The sequence below is a fragment of the Anopheles marshallii genome (genome assembly GCF_943734725.1).
Source record: "Anopheles marshallii chromosome X unlocalized genomic scaffold, idAnoMarsDA_429_01 X_unloc_214, whole genome shotgun sequence".
Taxonomy (NCBI): domain Eukaryota; kingdom Metazoa; phylum Arthropoda; class Insecta; order Diptera; family Culicidae; genus Anopheles; species Anopheles marshallii.
The window spans coordinates 7,501-15,000 of record NW_026525796.1 but is presented as its reverse complement, the minus strand read 5'-3'; the positions used below and the strand labels follow the sequence as shown (position 1 = coordinate 15,000).

Below are 7,500 nucleotides of genomic sequence, written 5' to 3'. Positions count from 1 at the left end.
CCGCGAACCTCGGACAGTCGAAGAATACATGCTCGGCCGTCTCCAGGACTCCCGGGCACCTGGTACAGTCGGCGGATGGTGCCAGATGTTTCACGCACAGGTACTCATGGAAGAACCCATGGCCGGAGAGGATCTGTGCAAGGTGGAAAGTCATCTCTCCGTGTTGCCGGTTCTTCCATGCCGCCAAGTCCGGGATGGTCCGGTGCGTCCATCGGGTGTAGCGGCTTTCCGATTCTAGCTGGTCCCACTGACGCTGCCACTCGACCATCGTGTTTATCCGCTCCTCGGTGCGCAGTTCGCGTAGACTTGCTCCCGTCGTCCGATGCCGCTGGTAGCAGCGAGCGTCTTCCGTCACCTGCAGCACGATGGGGATGACGCTGGCAAGGACCGTTGCCACCTCATGGCGCACTGTAATGAAGGTGCGAGCTACTGGCCGTGCGTACAGTCCTTGCACGCGGTTCAGCTGTCTGCAACACTCCCGGAGCCGGACTGCCTCGTGCCAAATCGGCGCGGCGTAGCGGAGGGTGGAGTCCACCACCGATGCAAGCAGCCGCCGCTTCGCACTCTTTGGCCCACCATGATTTCGGAGCAGCCGGGAAATCCCCTGCGCCACACGGAGCGCTTTCGTCGTGGCCTGCTCTACGTGTGGCCTCCACGACAAGTGGTCCTCGATGACAACTCCTAAATATTTCAAGGTGCGGGTCGGCAGTTTCTGTACTCCATTGATACTCACCGGGACTCGGGTGTTGTCTCGTCTCATCGTAGACACAATGACCAGCTCGGTCTTGGCCGGAGCGAGCTCCAGGTGGTGTTGCGCCATCCACGAGCTGATCATTGCTACCGCCGTCTCCGCCAGTCCCGTCGCTGCTTCCGGCGTCGTCCCGCTCGCCAGCACCACGACGTCATCCGCAAAGCCGATCACTTCGGCGCCCTCAGGCAGCACCAGCCGAAGCACGCCGTCGTACATCGCGTTCCACAGGGTCGGGCCCAGGATTGAGCCCTGTGGAACGCCCGCCGTGACCGTACGACGCACTGGCCCCTCGCTGGTCTCGTACACCAGCCTCCTCTCAGAAAAGTAGCTGCGCAATATTTTCTGGAGGGCTGCAGGAACCATCAGCTTCTGCAGGGCAACCGCGATCGCCTTCCAGCTGGCAGAGTTAAAGGCGTTCCTGACGTCCAGTGCTGCCACCACCAGACATCGAGGATCCCGCTGGTTGGTGCGGTGAAACGTCCTCGCGTGTTGTCCTCGCTCGATCACCCGCTCGATGGCCTGAAGCGTGGAACGACCGCGCCGGAACCCGTACTGCCTTGCCGACAGGCGAGGAGCATCGCTGTCCTCCAAGTGGTCGTTCAGCCGATCTAAGATCAGCCGTTCGAACCCCTTGGCGACTGCTCCCAGCATTAGCAGCGGGCGGTGCGACGACGGATCGCCCGGCGGCACAGGGATAACTGGCTTGTGGCCGCCAAGCGTTCATAGCGACGTGGCTTATTGATCCTTCGATGTCGGCTCTTCCTATCATTGTGAAGCAAAATTCACCAAGCGTAGGATTGTTCACCCTTTCAAGGGAACGTGAGCTGGGTTTAGACCGTCGTGAGACAGGTTAGTTTTACCCTACTGGTGTGTGCTGTATGCTGCTATCTTAACGGAATTCCTGTGCAGTACGAGAGGAACCACAGGTACGGACCACTGGCTCAATACTAGTTCGACCGGACTTTGGTATGACGCTACGTCCGCTGGATTATGCCTGAACGCCTCTAAGGTCGTATCCAATCCGAGCTGATAGCGCATCATAAACCCATTAGGTGATCGGAAGCTAGCGGGCTTAACAACCCTCTGAGATCCGTCGGTGCTGCCCCGTGCACACTGCCGTCTCATCCCCGCTATAGCACTAGACTGAGCCGCAACGGGCGGGTGTACGCTGCACGTGGAAGTACCTTATCACAGGGAACCCTGGTGGCTGTGCGCCCGTCGACCGTGGATACAACTAGTTTCGACACCTTCGACCGCCCGCAAACGACGGGACTACAGGCTGGGAGCTGCGAGTTGTAGAGATGCGTTCGCATCGATCCTCTCAGGCGACCCATGCTTGGTGGTGAAGTGGTTAGTTCGTGGAGTATAGGCTTGCTGCACTCGACAAGAGTGCTGCTTGCAAGGCTGTGGTGGTACGTATGGTAGTTGATGAGCATAGGCTTGCTGCACTCGACAAGAGTGCTGCTTGCAAGCCTATGGTGGTACGTGTACGGTAGTTGATGTGAGCATAGGCTTGCTGCACTCGACAAGAGTGCTGCTTGCAAGCCTATGGGTGGTGTGGTGTGTGGTGCATGATTAGCCTTTCAAGGAAGATGTGTCCTTGGGGCTAATCGGTTATTTTTATAAGTCCGGGAAACCTTTCTCGTCGGGATTCTTATCCTAAGCAACCACGAAAGCTTCCAAGAGTTGAAACATTGCCTATCAAGTAGGCCGTACCAGCCCATAGCAACCCAACCAAGATACTCTAACAGGCCAAGATTGGTTGGAGACTTCAAAATGTTGCTAAGTCCATGGCCACCATAAGCCATTTCTATCAAGAAGGCCACGAACTGTGCTTAGCAACCACGAGAGCTTCCAAGAGTTGAAACATTGCCTATCAAGTAGGCCGTACCAGCCCATAGCAACCCAACCAAGATACTCTAACAGGCCAAGATTGGTTGGAGATTTCAAAATTTGGCTAAGTCCATGGCCACCATAAGCCATTTCTATCAAGAAGGCCACGAACTGTGCTTAGCAACCACGAAAGCTTCCAAGAGTTGAAACATTGCCTATCAAGTAGGCCGTACCAGCCCATAGCAACCCAACCAAGATAATCTAACAGGCCAAGATTGGATCTCAAAATGTTGCTAAGTCCATGGCCACGATAAGCCATTTCTATCAAGAAGGCCATGGACAGTTCTAAACAACCACGAAAGCTTCCAAGAGTTGAAACATTGCCTATCAAGTAGGCCGTAGCAGCCCATAGCAACCCAACCAAGATAATCTAACAGGCCAAGATTGGTTGGAGATTTCAAAATTTGGCTAAGTCCAGATTTTTCTACCCTTCGGGAAAACAACCCTAGTTCACCAAGTTGAACGCGAAAAACTGTCCATAGGATACGCACAAAACGTTTATTGAGTTGGTCACCATAGGTGGAAATTATGGTGAAAATAAGCCAAGTTCCGGAGTTTTTAACTCACACGAAACCACGAAAAACTTTCATTAGGAAAACTTGGTTGGAGCACCCTACTGCAGAACACACCGACATGGACGAAAGGGTCGATTGGCTAAGAGAAAAAATTTTTGCGGGACCACTCAAAACATCATAGTTAGACCTAGCAAATGATGAAAAGTGAAACCCGCGATCGATTGGAGAAACCTTATTTTACACTGAAAAATTCCACATAAGGAAAATTTGTATGGAGCACCCTACTGCAGAGCACACCGACAGGGCCGGGAAGGAAGGCCCGGTCCAAGAAAAAATTTTTGCGGGACCACTCAAAACATCATAGTTAGACCTAGCAAATGATGAAAAGTGAAACCCGCGATCGATTGGAGAAACCTTATTTTACACTGAAAAATTCCACATAAGGAAAATTTGTATGGAGCACCCTACTGCAGAGCACACCGACAGGGCCGGGAAGGAAGGCCCGGTCCAAGAAAAAATTTTTGCGGGACCACTCAAAACATCATAGTTAGACCTAGCAAATGATGAAAAGTGAAACCCGCGATCGATTGGAGAAACCTTATTTTACACTGAAAAATTCCACATAAGGAAAATTTGTATGGAGCACCCTACTGCAGAACACACCGACAGGGCCGGGAAGGAAGGCCCGGTCCAAGAAAAAATTTTTGCGGGACCACTCAAAACATCATAGTTAGACCTAGCAAATGATGAAAAGTGAAACCCGCGATCGATTGGAGAAACCTTATTTTACACTGAAAAATTCCACATAAGGAAAATTTGTATGGAGCACCCTACTGCAGAGCACACCGACAGGGCCGGGAAGGAAGGCCCGGTCCAAGAAAAAATTTTTGCGGGACCACTCAAAACATCATAGTTAGACCTAGCAAATGATGAAAAGTGAAACCCGCGATCGATTGGAGAAACCTTATTTTACACTGAAAAATTCCACATAAGGAAAATTTGTATGGAGCACCCTACTGCAGAGCACACCGACAGGGCCGGGAAGGAAGGCCCGGTCCAAGAAAAAATTTTTGCGGGACCACTCAAAACATCATAGTTAGACCTAGCAAATGATGAAAAGTGAAACCCGCGATCGATTGGAGAAACCTTATTTTACACTGAAAAATTCCACATAAGGAAAATTTGTATGGAGCACCCTACTGCAGAGCACACCGACAGGGCCGGGAAGGAAGGCCCGGTCCAAGAAAAAATTTTTGCGGGACCACTCAAAACATCATAGTTAGACCTAGCAAATGATGAAAAGTGAAACCCGCGATCGATTGGAGAAACCTTATTTTACACTGAAAAATTCCACATAAGGAAAATTTGTATGGAGCACCCTACTGCAGAGCACACCGACAGGGCCGGGAAGGAAGGCCCGGTCCAAGAAAAAATTTTTGCGGGACCACTCAAAACATCATAGTTAGACCTAGCAAATGATGAAAAGTGAAACCCGCGATCGATTGGAGAAACCTTATTTTACACTGAAAAATTCCACATAAGGAAAATTTGTATGGAGCACCCTACTGCAGAACACACCGACAGGGCCGGGAAGGAAGGCCCGGTCCAAGAAAAAATTTTTGCGGGACCACTCAAAACATCATAGTTAGACCTAGCAAATGATGAAAAGTGAAACCCGCGATCGATTGGAGAAACCTTATTTTACACTGAAAAATTCCACATAAGGAAAATTTGTATGGAGCACCCTACTGCAGAGCACACCGACAGGGCCGGGAAGGAAGGCCCGGTCCAAGAAAAAATTTTTGCGGGACCACTCAAAACATCATAGTTAGACCTAGCAAATGATGAAAAGTGAAACCCGCGATCGATTGGAGAAACCTTATTTTACACTGAAAAATTCCACATAAGGAAAATTTGTATGGAGCACCCTACTGCAGAACACACCGACATGGACGAAAGGGTCGACTGGCCAAGAGAAAAAATTTTTGCGGGACCACTCAAAACATCATAGTTAGACCTAGCAAATGATGAAAAGTGAAACCCGCGATCGATTGGAGAAACCTTATTTTACACTGAAAATTCCACATAAGGAAAATTTGTATGGAGCACCCTACTGTGGTCACCATCGGTCGAGTTGGTCGAGACGGGCAAAAAATTTTTTTTTCCATATCGTCTCAAAACATGATTTATGGACCTTGTAAATGTTGAAAAGTGAAACAAAATCACTTTTGGAGCGATGAAAATTTTGTATGGGAGGTCCCTACCCGGAACAAATTTTACTAGTAAAGTCATCATTCCGCGACGAGAAATTTGAAAATGGTCAAATATGGTTAAGATGTCATGTTCATTCCCTACTATGGGGGACCAGGTCGTCACGAAAAAATTTTTTTCTCGACCTGGTCAAATGTGGTTCTGCGACGGAGGTTAAACTAATATTGCATAATTTGGCCCAAAAACCCCCCTCTGTCAGAGAACGAAGCCCTTCAAGCTCGATAGCAGACCACATAAGTTGAGATTTGAGGTATCTGAAAGTTGAATATAGAGCGAGGTTCTAAGCGAAGGGATAGCTTAACGTTGAGCATTGAACGCAAAAAAGCTTAGAGATAAGCTTATTATATAACGATTGTGGTGCAGGACACAGCTTAACGTTGAGCTTTGAACGCACATGGCTAGAACTAAGCTAAGAGATACCTATAGTGGTGCATGGAACTGCTCACAAGTTGAGCTTCGAGAAGTCCAAAGGCAAAATGTAGAGCGAGGTTCTAAGCGAAGGGATAGCTTAACGTTGAGCATTGAACGCAAAAAGCTTAGAGATAAGCTTATTATATAACGATTGTGGTGCAGGACACAGCTTAACGTTGAGCTTTGAACGCACATGGCTAGAACTAAGCTAAGAGATACGGGTAGTGGTGCATGGAACTGCTCACAAGTTGAGCTTCGAGAAGTCCAAAGGCAAAATATAGAGAGAGGTCCTAGCAGCCTAAAAAACTTCTAGGGCCGACAGCTCACAAGTTGAGTTTCGAACGCAATTAGGCTACCCTGGTAGCCTTGATTTGAAAGCATTAAGGCAATGATATGGTAGAATGCCCGATCTTAAACCTATTGACAGAGAATGTGTACGAGTAAGCATAGATGTGGAGGAGCACATACCCTAAACAGTCCCGAAAGATGGTTAGCTAAGTGATGCATCACAAATGGACTTGGCGCACCAAGTTCACACTGAATCACACACGATCGCGTATATTAAAACCTGTTGTGTGGTGCATCACTAATAAAGTTTGGTGCGTCAAACGAACATGAGAGTTGAGCATATTGGGTATGTGTGATAACACACTTTGCACGACAATCGAGAAACCGCATAAGCTCAGTATAACACAGCAGGGGAAGATTGATGAAAACCAGAGCTAATACATGCAACAGGCCGGGAATGCTGCTTCTGAAGGTGGTAGAACCGGTGCACTTATTAGTTAAACCAATCGGCCGATTGAGTTGAAGTCTGGTACCGATCTTTCACTTGACTGTGCCCCATCAACTATTGATGGTAGTGTAGAGGACTACCATGGTTGTGACGGGAAGCGGGAATCAGGGTTCGATTCCGGAGCTAGTAGAGAGTGCCTGATAAAGGCCATGGTACACATCCAAATCAGGAAAGCAGCAGGAAACACTACCATACATTGCCAGGTGCATAGGAGGATTGCAAGCCCGTAAATTGCCCGATCATAGCCAGCGATGCTGAGAACGGAATTTATTCCTTCGATCGTCGTTGGTTCACATGTTTACTGATGGTTGTACGAACACCATACCCGGTGGTAAGTACAGTGGAGCTCGCCTTCACAACATAATGTTCACCAGTTGGACGCATAGATTGGAATAGCTCACATAGTGTTGGATTGCTGGAAACACACATTCCAGACTGCTCCGGTAGTCATGGAAAGGAGAGGATTGCAAGCCCGTAAACTGCCCGATTATAGCCAACGATGCTGAGAACGGAATTTATTCCTTCGATCGTCGTTGGTTCACATGTTTACTGATGGTTGTACGAACACCATACCCGGTGGTAAGTACAGTGGAGCTCGCCTTCACAACATAATGTTCACCAGTTGGACGCATAGATTGGAATAGCTCACAAGTGTTGGAAAGTTGAACGCACGTTGAAGACCGCTACTGTGGTCTTGGAAAGTAGAGGATTGCAAGCCCGTAAATTGTCCGATCATAGCCAACGATGCTGAGATCGGAATTCATTCCTTCGATCGTCGTTGGTTCGCATGTTTACTGATGGTTGTACGAACACCATACCCGGTGGTAAGTACAGTGGAGCTCGCCTTCACAACATAATGTTCA

The 7,500-nt window shown here is 48.7% G+C and overlaps 1 pseudogene; it reads left to right on the top strand.

Moving 5' to 3' along the window:
* LOC128717166 (large subunit ribosomal RNA) overlaps positions 1-2,099 on the top strand; it is a 6,566-nt pseudogene extending 4,467 nt beyond the window's left edge.
* The last annotated feature ends 5,401 nt before the right edge of the window (positions 2,100-7,500 follow it).